General features: G+C 35.3%; 1 long non-coding RNA gene across 1 annotated transcript; it reads left to right on the top strand.

The window, feature by feature from the left end:
• Positions 1-478: 478 nt before the first annotated feature.
• On the top strand, positions 479-1959 carry LOC138402861 (uncharacterized). Its single transcript, XR_011237198.1, has 3 exons — positions 479-691; positions 1017-1210; positions 1635-1959. It is a non-coding gene; the product is annotated as an uncharacterized lncRNA (long non-coding RNA).
• Positions 1960-18197: the final 16238 nt, after the last annotated feature.

The following is an 18197-nucleotide window of genomic DNA, read 5'->3' as shown; positions in this document are numbered from 1 at the left end:
GAAGTTTGCTAGTTTTCTCTTTCTACTTTTAATCGTACCTTCACATACGAGTAGAAAATAGTTTTTACCATCTAATAACTACTTGCAGACGTAACTTACATAACACACTCGTTGTCGTTATTGTACTGCTCGTAGAACCGCGGTAAATACATACCAACCTATTTTTGATGATCCAATTTTCCTCTCGACGCAAATCACATTTACCTACACTCGAAACACCCTTTTTTAATTTATAGACTAGCACTTGGCAGCAACCAGACTTGGTGGCAAGTGATGATGCAGCCTAAGATGCCTATTCACTCTTGACTTGAAGGTACCTATATTAGAATTGGAAGGGAAAACTGATGCTGGAAGGGTGTTCCAAATCTTAGCGATTCGAATTAGAAATGAGGAGGCAAATCGCTTCGTACATATCCGAGGAATTTTGACTACGTACACGAAGAAGAGAAATAAGCTAGTCCGTGGGTGCCACGGAACAGAAAAAACAGTGGAAGTGCTAAGTAGGCGTGGCACGCGTGCCACAATTAAGCGTAGTTACGTAAAACTGATCCCAGTCGCGTTCTAACATCGCGTGGAGTTGGTAGTCTCGCGACAAATTCATATTGCCCTAGCAATGTTACTGTTCCGTTTTGGAGTGTAAAAATGATAGTAGGAGAAAAAATCTTAAAAATGGAGGTGTTTCGTATCATCGGTAAGTACGATTTTCATTGTTTTCTATAAAATCTTAATTTATTTCAATTTACTAATATTTAATAGAACGGTTAGTCAAAATCAACCTTAACCAATTAAGATAAAATTTATTTTGGATTGATTCTATTCCGAAAGTACTTCGCTCCGTGTTCGCTACTCAAGTAGTGATGTGGCCAAGTCGAATATTGAATTTATCGATTGATATCGATACAAGGATATAAATAAATAGTAACGCAATAATTATAATTTATTAATGAGTGAGACGTTGCATTGATCACTAAATAGACATCAGTAGTTCCTCTAACCTTCATTTAAAATATTTTTAGGTTTCCCAAAGATGCAAGCATCAAAGAGAAATGGATAGATGAAACGGGTAGAGTTAATTGGATGCCAACCAAATCAAGCATGATATGCTCTGAACATTTTTTTAGAAGTCGATTTTATAATATCAAATAAAGGATATAGATATACGAAACCTACTGCGCTTCCATCAATGAAAATCGTTAAGTTTTTTAATCAAGTAAGTAACCTTGTTTTATTTTATTACTTTCAGTAAGTATTGAAAATACTTGATATTATAATACAAAACAACACCACCTCTTAGTTATGTTTTTGTATGAAGATTGACTGACTAAATATCAAATTTAATTCATAAACACACTAATTAATTTTTCTCCTATTCATTTTTATATAGGTACTAGATGATGCCCGCGACTTCGTCCCCGTGGATTTAGGTTTTTAAAAATCCTGTGGGAACTTTTCAACTTTCCGGGATAAAAAGTAGCCAATGTCCTTTCCCGGGATGCAAGCTATCGCTGTACCAAATTTCTTCAAAAACGGTTGAGCGGTTGAGCCGTGAAAAGCTAGCAGACAGACAGACAGACACACTTTCGCATTTATAATATTAGTACGGATTTATTCTCAAAATTTAATTTTGGTTTCAGCCACAAAATGATAAATGTGGTCACTCCAGGTTCTTCAAAAAGACAAAGTGATTCGGAGATTCCTGCGTCTAATCACGTTACCGATTTGATGAAGGCAATAGTCGAAAAATATATACATAAATGTTCGCATACACCGTTTATTAAAATTAAAAATAAGACTTTCGAAACGCCAGTTTCTTAACAAATATGTTTTATTTCAAGGGCAATAAATAAAATTTAACTATTTTCATACGTTGCAGTATTTATTGTGCATACTTGTAAAAGGCATGCATACATACCAGCACTTTTATTCAATTTTATAATTACCTTTTTAATTTTATTTTTGCGAATGATAAAATAACGAGTATCTATCGATATCGATAGGTAATTCATTGAGCTACGTGGTGCGGCCTTAGCTGAGGAGGAAAAAAAATCGACCGATCACGCAAATGTCAACCATATGTTTAAAGTAATTAAGTTTATAATTGCTACCACTTACAATACCGCCATCTATGGTCAAGTGGCGGAATTAATTGGACAATTGAATCTAGTGTGACGTGACTATAGCTCGTAAATACGTTCTTCCGCTAAAGCAAAATAAATCTTATTTCTAGAACGTCAGGGTTTGTTTCCAAATCTGTGACGTAGGCTAGTTTTGACTAAACTTAAACGACAAATCAAATGATTTGTTTCTTTGTAGTGCAATATATGACTATCGGTATATTTGTTGGTTTGGCGACAGCGGTTCCTATAGTAATTTTGGTGAATTGCACTTCCACTGTTCTTTCTGTTCCGTGGTGGGTGCAGACCTACCTAGTTACACGGAGCAGGTAAAAGCGGAGAACGACGGCGGTATAATGAATTGCACACACGTTGTAGTCACTTTATAATGAAATTCACACACATGCACACACTTATGGAGTCACATGCAATTTCCGATAACGGAATCGTCACAAAAGATACTCTTGAGTTTATTGTCACTTGGTGATGAATGTGGAACAAACCTAATGACTTCAATGTCCCTTATTTACTTAATTGTTTTTTCAAAATACTAGACTATTGAAAGCTTGTAAGATAAGAACCCATACCTACCACACTAATACCGTTTCTACACGTGTATGTATGTATGAAGTCGGGCGAGCATAATAAAAGCAACTAGAAATCAAAGCGTGAAGCTATATTTTTTACTTTGTAGTGGTTTTGGAAGTCGGTTATTAAATTTTTTTTTATTTTAAGATTTTTAGTGTAAGTAGTCATTGCTTGGTACCTAAAATATCAATTCACACCAAAACTTTCCAAATCCACACTGCATCAGGGCTGCATCAGGATTGAAGAGTCAGGACTTGGAATTCAATAACAAAGTCTATGCTTGGCATTTAAAATATTATTTCACCAGGAACAGTTCCTGAATATCTATATTTTAGGAGTGCTGTACCATGCATCATCAGGTTTGAGGAGTTCGGATTTGGAGTGTAATCATCAAGCCTTTGCTTGATACCTAAAATATCAATTCACCATCAGAAATTCCCGAATCCCCACGGCTTAGGAGTTCAGTACCTTGCAGCATCAGGATTGAGGAGTTGGGATCCGATGTTCAATGTGTATATGTATGCTTGGCATCAAAAATAATATTGCATCATCCGCAGTTCCTGAATCACTATAGTATAGGAGTGCTGTACCCTACATCATCAGGGTTGAGGAGTTGGGACTTCGAGGTCCAAGCATAAAGTCGTTGCTTGGTAACTACAACATTAACTCGTTACGAACACTTCCAGAATCTTAATAACTTAGGCGGGCAGTAACCCTGCAGCATCAGGATTGAGGGAAGGATCTTGAAATTTAAATGGGACCACCACGGAAACATCCTCAGTTGATTAAAAAAAAAATTGCAAATTGGTCCAGAAACCTTGAAAAAATCGGTGTACATACATAAAAAAATGTTTTTGGAAGTCGGTTAAAAAAATAAGTATCACAGAGGCTACTTTTTATCCAGGGAAATTCAAGACTTCCCATGGGATTTTTAAAAAGGGTGTCTCTTCAACCGTCCTTTGTGCTGTGGAACCAACTCCCATCGGCGGTGTTCCCTTAAACTCAGAATAATCCTGAATATTATCGCTGACGAAATTTTTAAGTTTTAAGTAAGTACTTATTCGCTGAGTTTGTTGAACAAGACAACTTTTTTGGCGAGCAAACTAAGCATTTACTTTGATATCACCAAAATAGAGTTACATAACAAATCCTTGGCACGTTTTGTTGCACCATTATTTTCTCCTCAAATGGTGCATTTTAAGATTTATTTGTCTACCACTGTGTAACTAGAATTTATTTATGAAAATAGAATACAAATTGCTTAACTTTGCTGGCATTCTAAAGCTAGCCACTGATTCCTTTTGAAAGTAATGTAACAAGTACAAATGGCGAGCATTCTGAATTCGTATAGTTAGTAGGTAGGTACAGTCCTAAACAGTTTGAGATGGCAATCGGGGTATGAGGCGGGGGGATGCCTCGCACACCCGTACGTCACCCGGGCTCGTCCGCAACGGATTAGCGCGAGTGCGGGCGTTCCCTCCCCGATTGCCATCTCGACCTGGTAACTATATATCAATTCAGGATAATGATCTGTTTCAAATTTCAGCCAAATCGGTTCAGTTATTGTGTTATGAAAAAGTAACAAACATACAAACTTTCACATTTATAAAATAGTAAGATTTGGATTAACCCATTGAAATCAAACCCGAATCTTTTAGCTAAGGAGGTATCCAAGCTGGTGTCACACAGATACGAGTAAAATGTTCATCAATCTTCTGATATTTATTACAATAATAACCCTCCGGATCCTATTTCCACATATTTCAAGTATTTTATCGTATCAAAAGGGATATCTTTATCCTGTCTCATAAATTTATATCGGTGAAATCCTAAGTCTACTTAGTTTTATCCCTTTAGTTAGTAGGGTGAGGAACTTTCCACTCCCCTTTATAAATCATTGCGATTTAGGAAATAATTATGAACCGAAATCATAGATTTAAAGTACTTTTATCACCCGACTGCGGGCGAAGCCCAAAGGAGGGTTATGTGTTTGATCTGTATGTATGTATGTCCGTTCCGATGTCCGCTTGTAACTACAGAACGGCTCAACCGATTTTAATAAATGATAAGTCGTTAGATTCGTCTTGATGGCGCGAGTGTCACTACGAAGCTAAAATTCAAAAAATCGTCGTCGTCGGAATTAGTGCGCTTTAATGTGAGGGCAGAAAAAATAATATTCAAGACCCTCGAATGGGGTAATAAATTGCTTTTAAAGGCGAGTACAAAAATATACACCAATTTAAATATGTTTGAAAATATTTAGGAGTGAAAAAACCGTTGGAACCTGTGGAAAATAACCGTTCCTGCTTGTTTCATAATATTTAACACAGCTGAGCTAAATAATTTTCACTCACAATACATAAATACTCGTAATAACGACAAGTTGAAAAGCTTTGTAATGTTTTGTTAAGAACTGACATCCGCATAGTAATGTCCAGTTACCAGCAGCTGTATGAGATATAATTTAATATTTTCAAAGGCAATAATATAATTATAATTCATGCAAATAAGTAAGGTAAGTTGGAATAATATTATAGAGAGAGCCAGCGCTTGCCATACCTTTATTTTTTTTAAAGCTGAAAGTTTCTCTGCGTTTTTTCCCCCACACAGGGAGGAATGATCAGCGAATATGAAGTTTGGATCATGGTGGCTATGGGAGATAATAAAGATGTAAAAAATCTTCGCCTCCAAGCTTTGGGGTATCGACGTGGGACGTAGGATTATAATTGTTTTAAGGACAAGTTTGCGGTCAAAACTTGTAAAAAATAAGTTTAATGTTTCGATAAGCTGTAAGTTTACTTACTTTTTAGATTTTATTTAATTACTAGCTGATATTTTTAAAAATCCCGTGGGAACTCTTTGATTTTCCAGGGTAAAAAGTAGCCTATGTCCTTCCCCGGGATGCAAGCTATATCTGTACCAAATTTCGTCAAAATCGGTTGAACGGATGAGCCGTGAAAGGCTAGCAGACAGACAGACAGACACACTTTCGCATTTATAATATTAGTATGGATTGTTGTAAGTTTTCTTAGTCCTTCACCGCACAATGATTGAACTGATTTGGCTATTTTCACCCAATAAAATCGGATTTCCCACGGGATTTTTATAAAAATCTGTATCCACGCGGATGAAGTCACGGGCATCATCTAGTAAGTTATAATAACTATCCGGTGACAATATTATTACGATATCTAACTGAATACAGTTCAGTTCATATTATAAGCTTTCAAATGTAAGTAATATAATAATGTACATAACAAAATTGCTTAGTCAGCAAACAGGACGTGCGCGTTTCTCTTGACCGTTCGCAGACCATAAGCCTTTCCCACGTAATAATTCCACGTCTCCGAAGATCTTCAACCGTTTGTCAGTGTCTTTATTATGTTTTCTCATGAAGCATTGTATAGAAACGTGTTTCTTGTCATGCCACTAGCTTTTTTTTATTCAGACACAAGTTAGCCCTTGATTGCAATCTCACGGTGGTAAGTGATGATGCAATCTAAGAAGCGTGCTAACCTGGAAGGAGTATCACAGTTTTTATTAAACCCATACATACCTCTTTGGCTTCTACACGGCATCATACCGGAACGCTAAATCGCCAGGTGACATGGCTTTGCCGGTAGGATGGTAACTAGCTACGGCCAAAACTTCCTACCAGACCAAACCAGAAATTTAGAAATTATAAAATTACAAACCCCTGCCGGGAATCGAACCCAGGACCTCCCACTACTAAGACCAGCGCTTACCACTGCACCAGGAAGGTTTTCATAGCTGACTTACTCCAGCTTCGTTCTGAACTACGTTTGTGGAGAGAACCTACCTACACACCACCAAAAGAGCAACTGCTGAGTTTCTTGGCGTTTTCCCAGTTAAGTCCACTTACCGAACCGTTTACGAGAACACGTTCAAATGTTACTGTTTCTAATTGTGGGAATATTATATTCTTTTTAATCATTATTTATTTAACAATGCAATATTGCTAGGTTTTCAATTATAGGTAACTTTGTTGACTTTCCTGCTATAAAATATAATTTTATCCAATTTTTTTCAATCCAGCGCACTCGAGTTAGGATTTTAGGACCATTGTAATAATATTATGAATATGATTTTCCTTGAACGATTATAGTATGATATATTATTATCTGGCGATAATTTACACTACATCGAGTTATGTTCGCCGTCTAGGGATACCAAAATAACGGTATTTTACTATATGATCTATAATTTAGATATATATATATCTGAATGATCTTGCCGATATTTCATCATACTTATCTATTACGTGCCTAGATATCATGTCAAATCATATTACTTTTATTTAATAAAACTTATTGTCAAGATTTTTTTTTATTTACTAACAATTTGCCATCATAGGCATTCAACCTTATAAGAAAAACTGAAACTTTTTTTAAGAAGTGTCCTTACTCTAGCTTGGAAAAACTGTCATAATGAGCTCCTCTGACCTGAGAGATAAGAAAGCTAGGTACTCGTACAAGTATTTTTAGAGTATACATTTTTTTAGGAATAAATTACTCATTATGTTAAAAACATCTGCTCAGCAGCTTTATGAAAAGTTTAATCAACTAATACTAGCTTGTAAAAGTGATTTTCAAGTTTAATCAATTATGGTAAAATATTAGTACTTATCGTATAAATTAAACCCGAAGACTATTCTGCAAAGAGATATTATAACAAAATATGGGAGAATACAAAATTTAAACCTTAAAGCGAAAATTAGAAGTGATATCCGTTATAAATAGCAATCCTTTAACCATACTGTTTTTTGTTTAGGTACAACCAAAATAAATTTGTATAGGTATAATATGTACGAGAGAGGTTTTGAAGTTGGTTAGAAACAGGAAAAAACCTTGTTATTCGACCTTTTCCGACCCTTTAGAACAGTTAAATATATCTATCTACACTTGTTCAGTTCAACATACAATTCAATATACTTGATGTTTCCCTTCATCACAATACATTAGAATATCTGGAGTTGATGCGTAAATAATAATATCCGTTTATTTTTGATTTTCTGACATAGTTAAAAAGCTATTGATTAACCTTCAATTTGTCTCAATCTTTATTTTTAAAAAGGTATTTTTTTTTTGTTTTGTTTCACATGTGTTTTTCAGATTGCATGACAAAACTTTTTAGGGACGGACAGCATATTCCCAAATGCTCCTCCATGTCGAGTGTCAACACAGAGTGGTGTGTTAAAGAAGATTTTGGACAAACAAATAGTATATTCAAAGTATGTTTACTTTTCAACACAATACAAATATGAAATAACCCTTGTTGATGCTGAAGGCCTTCTTTTGGTTGGTACGTACGTCGCTTCCAAACCCTTCTATGTATGTACAATAGTTGATAGGAAGTCTATAAAATATGATTTGTTTTCTTTTATTTACAGTAATGTGGCCCAAAACGAAATCTGAGCATCCCGTCCCGACTCTACGCAGTCTTGAGCTTAGAGCGTTTTTATATAGCTCAAAACTCAAAGCTACAAGCAACTCTACTAGCGTAGCCCTTTAAATATCTTGATAACTTAAGAATTTGAACTTCACAAAATGGAGAGATATAAACGTTCTGAAACCCTACGTCATCAGCGTCAACATGGGTCATAATGTTGTATTATGGAAACTAGTCGCTACTAGATATAATTGGTTTTCCAATAGCTTCATTAGCATAACGCTATACCTACAAGGTGTTGACGTCATGAAAAAGCATTTATTTTGTAGTACGCGGACTGAAACACACCTCATTCCTACACATTTTACACTGGAATCCATAGTCAAGATAGGGGCTTCTTTAGGGGACGATTCAGACAATATATGTTTATGTAAATAAAGGTTAAATACGACACATATCATCTGAATGGCCCCCAAAGAATCCCCTATACTGACCTTGAATTCCAGTGTCAGTTGAGGTGTCAAAGTATCATCGTAAAATAACACATTTATCACAATATTTTTGGACTGTTACTAGATAAACACTAGCAAGTAGAACGGTAAATCATAAATTTATTATTTGCTGTTAGAATATCGACAGTGATTTATAGCACACAAGAAATTCTTATTGCAAAGAATAGATAGAACTTATCAAAAACTACGGACTAGAATAAACCTGCATCTAATAACATTAATTAACTGTATTTACAGCTGAAATCTTGATACTTTCCTGTAGGTTTTACAAAATAAGTTTTACAAAATTTAATAATATATAACAAACAAACGTTCCTCCCAGTGTTGGGGACAATACGCAGAGAAACTTTCAGTCTTTATAAAATAAGGAAGGTCTGGCACGCGCTGGCTCTTAGGCCAGTTGTTGCTGAAAATTTTAATATCATCTATTTATTTGTAAAGTGGTAACAGATTTCTATAAGTTTGCTAAATTTCAACTTCGTCTTTAAAATATTTTTTTTTAATGGCTGTAACACACATACGAACGGACAGACGGACAGGTAGGCCGGAGTCACTGGGATAAACTATAGGGTGCCTTATTTTACAATGGAATCTTAAAATAGTCATCTCGTTAAAGGCCTCATAAATATAATTGGAAAGTATTTTTTTTATTTATTCAGAGGTTTTAGTGGGTCAGTTGTTTAATAATTATTTTTATCTTTAAAAGATAGTTTTTGGATTAAGAACCTGTTAAACTTTTCTACTCAACTTGAACGTTGAACGTGAACAAACATATTACAACATGTACTATCCTTTGTCATTACAACCACATCTAGTCCGAGTTGTTATTCTAAGCATCTAGTTTATTTTTATTTCCAGTATATAACCCAGTTAGAGGGTATGTAGGTACTAGTGTGCCTACTTTTGTATATTATTATTCGGGGCAACTTTACTATGCGGCCTTAACTGTAGTATATAATACAATATTACCGACAGAATTGCCCATTGCCATTTATGAGACAATTCTCTTGTTTGTAAATAAGATAAAACTACTTAGAATAAAACTACTACCTATCTACATATTGGGCAAATACCTACTTATCTACAAAAAAATATCAGGCAATTTTCTTGGCAGATCGTAATAATCTAAATCAAATAATCGTAATAATTGAAAAATTAAAAAGAGCAACCGCCGAGTTTCTTGCTGGTTCTTCTCGGTAGGAACGGCATTACGAACCAGTGGTAAATTAAAACTACCTGACTATTCATAAGCACTTGTAAAAAGTTTACATGAATAAAAAAACATTCTATTCTATTCTATTCTATTCAAATTCAAACCAATTTTAATATAATATGTAACATTTTACTGTCTAGAATTTATTAATTCATATCTTCTTTGCGAAGGTTTATATTCCTGATCTGTAGAATTCATACTCATATTTTTCTCCAAATTAAACTTTTCGCTTTGAATTTTATTTTCTTCAATAGCATTGTTATCCGTTAGTTCATCATCTTTACTATCACTTCTATTGTTTAAAAAGTCTTCGTTCTCATTATCAATTTTTGCTTCAAGACGGTAATTTTCTTTGTCTAAGATCCCACCGCTGCTTAATTTTTTTTAAATTTTATTTGAATTAAAGAAAGGAATCTCTTTTTCACTCATATTGTCGTCTTCTAGGTGATAAGGATTATTGTAAGCTAAATGCTTGCTAAAATTGTTACGACTAACAGTGGGATTTTTCCGATACTATTCAAATTCAAACCAATTTTAATATAATATGTAACATTTTACTGTCTAGAATTTATTAATTCATATCTTCTTTGCGAAGGTTTATATTCCTGATCTGTAGAATTCATACTCATATTTTTCTCCAAATTAAACTTTTCGCTTTGAATTTTATTTTCTTCAATAGCATTGTTATCCGTTAGTTCATCATCTTTACTATCATTTCTATTGTTTAAAAAGTCTTCGTTCTCATTATCAATTTTTGCTTCAAGACGGTAATTTTCTTTGTCTAAGATCCCACCGTTGCTTATTTTGTTTAAAATTTTATTTGAATTAAAGAAAGGAATCTCTTTTTCACTCATATTGTCGTCTTCTGGGTGATAAGGATTATTGTAAGCTAAATTCTTGCTAAAATTGTTACGTCTAACAGTGGGATTTTTCCGATAATTGCTAATTTCTAAACCAGACAACCCTTTTAAAACTTTCAATAAGTCATCAGAATCAATTTGTATTAAAACAGTTTTGCCACTGACTTGTACCCTTGCACAAATACAAAACATCACTGAAAACATTTTTCAATATAAATAATTATAAGGGGAAAATAATGATCAATCAATTTATCCTATCAAGTGTAATTAATTTTATTAATATTAAATATCGATACTAACACGTTATTGTACTTATTTTTAATTTCATTGTAATAAGGTATTGTGCATAAAAATAATACCTACTAACTTTCTGTGAATGTTATTAAACAGTACGTATGGCTAAATAATTCACGCTTCGCGGCTTTACTGTAATTTTTATTAATTAGTTTCTCGTTTATTTCATTTTTAATTAGCATCTAACGATTGTAATGTTTAATTTAATTTTCCGCAATAATCATCATCATCATAAATTTATCGCCGGCTCATTACTGAATACGCGGCTCCTCTCAGAATGAGAAGGGTTTGGCCATAGTCGCTGCTGCTCAAGTGCGGATTATGGAAAATACGAACATTATGGAGATCTCTCAAGTATGAATCTTTCGTCACGATGTTTACCTTCATCATTAAAGCAAGTGATATTTAATTGCTTATTTATTACATAACTCCAAAAGTTAGAGGTGCGTATCCACTATCCGGGATCAAACCCAGAATAGGAGGTCGACGTCTTCTCGTGTGGTTTTACCACCGCTTGTTCCGTAATATGTAATTTATAATTAACTAGCTGATGCTCGCGACTTTGTTTGCGTGGATTTAGGTTTTTACCAATCCCATAGGAACTGTTTGATTTTCCGGGATAAAAAGTAGCCTATGTCACTCTGCAGGTCTTTGACTATACCCATGCAAAAAATCAGGTCAATCCGTTGCTCCGTTGCGACGTGATAGAAGGACAGACCAACAAACCAATAAACCAACAAACTAACAAACAAACACACTTTCGCCATTTATAATAAGGGTACTGATTTATTCTTAAATGAGAAACATAACTCCTAAAATATATTGAAACTCATTTAATATGAACAATTATTTAAAAAGTAAAATGACGAAGTTACTTATAGCCTTTTATACAACTCCACTAGTATTCGAAACAAAACACTAGTCACCACATCATACAAGCTTTTGTTTTTCGCAGGACACAGAGAAACATCTAAAACCGGAGCTTTACAAAAATGCTTGGGGTGTTAAACACATTTTTGTGATTTGCGGAATGTTTTGGATGCTGCAATAGTAGGTTATTTTTGTTAAAATCTCGATGTAAAAAGGTAGACTATACAAAACATTTAGACTATATATAAAATTTAGACTATATACAAAACATTTCGTAGATACTTCGTAGAGCAGGTTTATACAGACTACCCTTCCGGTGTTAATGGGCTGATTACACCTACCGAGTAGTGAAGCGAGACAGTAAAATGTCACTCGGCCGAGACAGTGCTGTGGTGGCCGTTTATACGTATTTCGAAATTGCCCCGAGCACTCGTAAGTGTTTATACCAACCGAGTACTCGGCCGAGGACACTGACCCGCCACTGTACTCGTTAGGTGTAATCGTACCATTATCAACAGGTAGCTCGGAGTCAGGTTAGCTTCGTTTGGCAATGTCTTAAGGAGCAAGATCCCCGTAAAGTCAGACGTGCCTTATTTTCTGTGTAACAATTGTGTGAGATATAGTGTTTTTTTTCGAAGACCATGTCAGCTGTTTTATTTTTTCTTGCACTGTACCTACTTTTTATTGCATATACAGGTAGGTAAAAGTCTCTCTACTTTATTATCTTTTCCAAAGTTATGAATTTATGTTCTTAGGTGTCTAGCTGTATTTTGATAATTGGAATCAAAACACAGGAATTACAATTTTCATCTTAGTATTCTTATATTATTACAATATAATGATACTATAGATCTTTATTGCCGGCAACAATTGGCAATAGAGTAGTGTTTGTACCTACGTACCTTTAACGTTCGCACATTTGGTAGCTTGAGCCAAGGGCCAATTTAAAGATATCAACTGTTAGACGTCTGGCGCTAGTGGAATCTTGGACCATTACAATTTAATTGCCAGACTGCTTATTTGATTTTGATAAATGAGGGATCGTTATGGTACGATTACACCTAACGAGTACAGTGGCGAGTCAGTGTCCTCGGCCGAGTACTCGGTTGGTATAAACACTTACGAGTGCTCGGCGCAATTTCGAAATACGTATAAACGGTCACCCTCGCCACTGTACTCGTTAGGTGTAATCGTACCATTAGCTTTAAGCGTTCCAAATGTCTGTCTGTCTGTCTGTCTATCTGTCTGCTAGCCTTTCACGGCCCATCCGTTCTACCGATTTTGACGAAATTCGGTACAGCGATAGCTTGCATCCCGGGGAAGTACTTTTTATCCCGGAAAATCAAAGGGTTCCCATGGGATTTTTAAAACCCAAATCCACGCGGACGAAGTCGCGGGCATCATCTAGTATGACTATATTATTATTGTTATGATATGTTATGATACATGTTACTCATGATGATGACGATGTCTTAGGTATGATAATAGCTTTCTGTTTTTTTAATCCTAATCCTAATATAATATTATAAAATGTGAAAGTGGAAATATGGATGTTTGGATGTTTGTTACTCAATCACGCAAAAACGGCTGAACGGATTTGGATGAAATTTGGAATGGAGATAGATTGTACCCTGGATTAACACATAGGCTTCTTTTTATCCAGGAAAATCAAAGAGTTCCCGCGGGATTTTGAAAAACGTAAAAAAGTAGCGGGCATCAGCTAGTAATATAATAATCGGCGCTCGTTTCCGCCTCACTGGTGCTATAAAGATGTTAAGAGGCAAATCCACAAAGCGTGAGGAAATTACCAAACACCGATCTGGCTTTGTTTTAAAAAATACAAGTTAGCCTTAACTGTGATCTCAACTGATGGGAAGTGATGATAGAGTACGAGATGAAATCGGGCTAACTGCAACGGCGGACGTACGGCAGTTTGTTTAGCCGGTTTCTACGTGGCATCGCACTGGAGCCTGGAACACAAATCGCTCAGCGGACAGCATTGTCAGTCAGGTGGTACCTAACAACGCCCAAAGCCTCCCCCTGAAAAAAATGGGCAGCGTTGGTTTTATCTGTGTATTTTTTTGTAACTGTGTAAGTGACTTGGGCTGAAATTTGGCATACAGATAGCTATAATGACGTAGGCATCCACTAAGCAAGGATTTTCGAAAATTCAACCCTTGAGGGGATAATATTATAGGGGTTTGAAATTTGTGTAGTCCACGCGGACGAAATCGCGAGCATAGGCTAGTATATAATATATTTGGATCGCAATAAACGTCCAACAATAACGACTTCATACGCGACATGTCGAGATGGCAATCGGGGAGGGAACGTCCCGCACAGCCACACAGCTCCCGCGCTAAACCTGGGTGGGCGAGCGCGCAGGTGACGTGCAGGTGTAGGCTCCGCCTCATAACCCGATTGCCATCTCGACCTGTCGCTGACTATACATTTACTAACAGTAAAATCACAACGGAAAAGTAGCCTGGCAAATAATATGAAGAAATAATGTTCGGGGCATGTATCTTAGTCTATGCGACTACTTTCGTGAAAATAAGGAAATCCTTTGTATTGCAGTGCCCCAATTCGGGAAGGGACAAAAGCTTATATTATTGTGTCCGTCTGACGCAGCTGTCGAATACACACTGTTGGAACTATTTTTTTTGGGCTTTTTTCATTAACTTTTATTGCATAAACCTTCAAATGAATAAAGATCCATACCTACTCAATATTATAATTATAAATTATGCGAAAGTGTGTAGCTGTCTGCTAGCTTTAAAAGCAAGCAGACAGACATATAGAGAGATAGAAAGACAGACGGCCCGTTTATCCGATTTTAATGAATTTTAGTACAGAGTTTGCTTACATTACATCCTAGGGATGGACATAGGCATATTTTTTATCAGACACAACTCCACACATTCCTAATAGCTGAGAGTTGTAGTCACAACTCAACATTAGTCCGTTTTCATCTTAGACTGCATCATTGCAGCATTACTTAAGATACTAAGAGTTGTAGTCACAACTCAATATTAGTCCGTTTCCATCTTAGACTGCATCATTGCAGCATTACTTAAGATACTAAGAGTTGTAGTCACAACTCAACATTAGTCCGTTTCCATCTTAGACTGCATCATTGCAGCATTACTTAAGATACTAAGAGTTGTAGTCACAACTCAACATTAGTCCGTTTTCATCTTAGACTGCATCATTGCAGCATTACTTAAGATACTAAGAGTTGTAGTCACAACTCAACATTAGTCCGTTTTCATCTTAGACTGCATCATTGCAGCATTACTTAAGATACTAAGAGTTGTAGTCACAACTCAACATTAGTCCGTTTTCATCTTAGACTGCATCATTGCAGCATTACTTAAGATACTAAGAGTTGTAGTCGCAACTCAACATCACTCCGTTTTCATCTTAGACTGCATCATTGCAGCATTACTTAAGATACTAAGAGTTGTAGTCACAACTCAACATTAGTCCGTTTTCATCTTAGACTGCATCATTGCAGCATTACTTAAGATACTAAGAGTTGTAGTCGCAACTCAACATTACTCCGTTTCCATCTTAGACTGCATCATTGCAGCATTACTTAAGATACTAAGAGTTGTAGTCACAACTCCGCACATTCCTCATTGCTATCTTAATTTATAGTTATCTTACTTTAAAAATTGAAAACACTAATTATTCATTCATTTATTAGGGTTCCGTACCTCAAAAGGAAAGACGGAACTTATAGGATCACTTTGTTGTCTGTCTGTCTGTCTGTCTGCCTGTCTGTCTGTCTGTCTGTCTGTCTGTCAAGAAACCTACAGGGTACTTCCCGTTGACCTAGAATCATGAAATTTGGCAGGTAGGTGGGTCTTATAGCTGGCTTTAGGGGAAAAATCTGAAAACCGTGAATTTAGGGTTAGATCACACAAAAAAAAATTGTGGTCATGAACTAATAATTAGTATTTTCAATATTTGAAGTAAGTCACTATATCAAGTGGGGCATCATATAAAAGGGCTGGGCTTTACCTGTGCATTCTAAAACAGATTTTTATTTATTTTTATGCATCATAGTTTTTGAATTATCGTGCAAAATGTCGAAAAAATACGACTGTAGTACGTAACCCTCAGTGTGCGAGCCTGACTCGCACTTGGCCGGTTTTTTTTGTGATGTAACCACAAAGTCACGGTTTTCGGATTTTTTCCTCGTCTGCTATAAGACCTATACCTGCCCCATTTCATGTTCTAGATCGACGGGAAGTACCCTATAGGTTTTCTTGACAGACACGACAGGCGGACAGGCAGACAACGAAGTGATCCTATAAGGGTTCCTTTTTCCCTTTGAGGTATGGAACCCTAAAAAGTAGCTTATATATAGTATTTAACTACTTATAAGTAGCCATGCAAAGAATATATTAGGTAGGTATTAAGTACTCATCAATTTTTTTTCCTCTACATCTTTCTAGAAGCAGATTTTTACAAAGAAAACTTGATACTTTCTCTTAAAAAATCGTAAGATTTATTACATTTGTGAGAGTAATAAATTATTTTTATTACATAATTATTCGACTATAATAATTTTTTAGATACTCATAACAAAATCTTTTAAAGCTGAGTTCCAAGTAATTCTAGATAAAAAATGTAGAATATATTCTTACAAATCTAGATCTCAAGATGGTTACAAAGCCGTTTTATTCATTAAATTGTACTAAAAGAGCAATACTCTTAGGTTTTATAAACTGAAGTTTTGAGTAGGTAGGTACCTATTATACTTACGTAGGTACTTACCAGTTTTGGGATTGATACTCAAGTTGATGTAAGCTCACTGTGTCTATAAAATCTCTATAAAAGGACGGATTATAAAAGGTTTTTTAACCTATAAGCTGGGCTAACAGGCAAATAATTGTAGTAAGTATTTTGTTTATGCTTTTGGGCATAAGCTTTTCAGTTATTTATTGTAAGTAAAGCTACGGCACACCCACGCAACTGTTGCGCGTAAGGGTGCTTGGAATCACTAGGTAATAGTACATTACATTCCAGGCCTGAAATAAAGCGATTACTGGCCAAGTACTATTGGAAGGCCGAGGCGAAGCCGAGGACTCCTGAAGTGATTTTTAAACTAAACGAGGTCATCGTTAATTTCGGCCGAGAATTGTGTAGTACTTTTCTTTCAATTGCGAGGAAACAATAATTAATAGAAGAAACAAAGTTGATTGTATATTATAATATTATTATGTACATACCTGTAAAAAGAAATTTAAGAAAAAAAATTAAAAAATCATTAGAAAAATTTAATAAGAAACAAAAATGAAAAAGAAACAATAATGATAAAATATATAATACCTAATTAAATAAATAAAAACTATGAAATAATTAATTTAAAAAAATTAAAATTAAAAAATTGTTTTAAATAATAATAAACTTCGCAAATTATAAAATAAAAGATCTCAACTTCGATTACGTAATTTTCCAAAGAATTTAAACCCTCACTCGTATTTAGGTGAAAGTTTTAATTAGAAAAACAGGTTAAAAGGGCCAAAATAGGTCAATCGTATGTCTTTTTCATGGACGAAATCATTATTTTGAAGAGTCTATAGGATGGGAAAGGGAACCTATTAATTGACTCCTTAATAACAATTTGATCCGATTTGATTGATCTATTAAAAGACCTGCTCATTTACGGGACCGTGATAGAAAATCCCGGAAGGCGATAAATTTTAATTGAATTCGTGGAATAATTAAACTTACCATATACCTACTTGAACAAAGATTGCTAAAATTAGCTTACACTGTATATAGTTAATTTTTTATTCCTAGTATTGCATTAATTTTTGATATCCTAATATAATATTATAAATGTGAAAGTGTGGATGTTTGGATGTTTGTTACTAAATCACGCCAAAACGGCTGACCGGATTTGGCGTTTTACACCCTGGATTTACACATAGGCTACTTTTTATCCCGAAAAATCAAAGGATTCCCGCGGGATTTTGAAAAATGTAGATCCACGCGGACGAAGTCGCGGGCAACCAATTTTAGAGATCTAATAACTTTAGTAGCCTCAAGCTCAAAATTTATTTATTGTAGAACAGCTTATGTCACTTGTTTTACTCTACAACACAGACCACCACCTATAGACGCCTAATAGCCGGACACCCCCGATCGCCAAGCTTAGGCAGTTACTTAGCATAAAAGACGGCCCAGGCCCGTTCGGTAAACTCATTCCGCACATTATCACAACAAAGCATTCTTCCCTATCCCCCGCCATCATTTTACGATTTTGTTTACATGCAAAACCTTGTCTATGCGTACTCTTGAGGAAGAATTCTCTGCACTCTAC

This window comes from Maniola hyperantus, chromosome 10 (genome assembly GCF_902806685.2).
Source record: "Maniola hyperantus chromosome 10, iAphHyp1.2, whole genome shotgun sequence".
NCBI lineage: Eukaryota > Metazoa > Arthropoda > Insecta > Lepidoptera > Nymphalidae > Maniola > Maniola hyperantus.
This window is presented reverse-complemented; position numbering and strand designations above follow the sequence as displayed.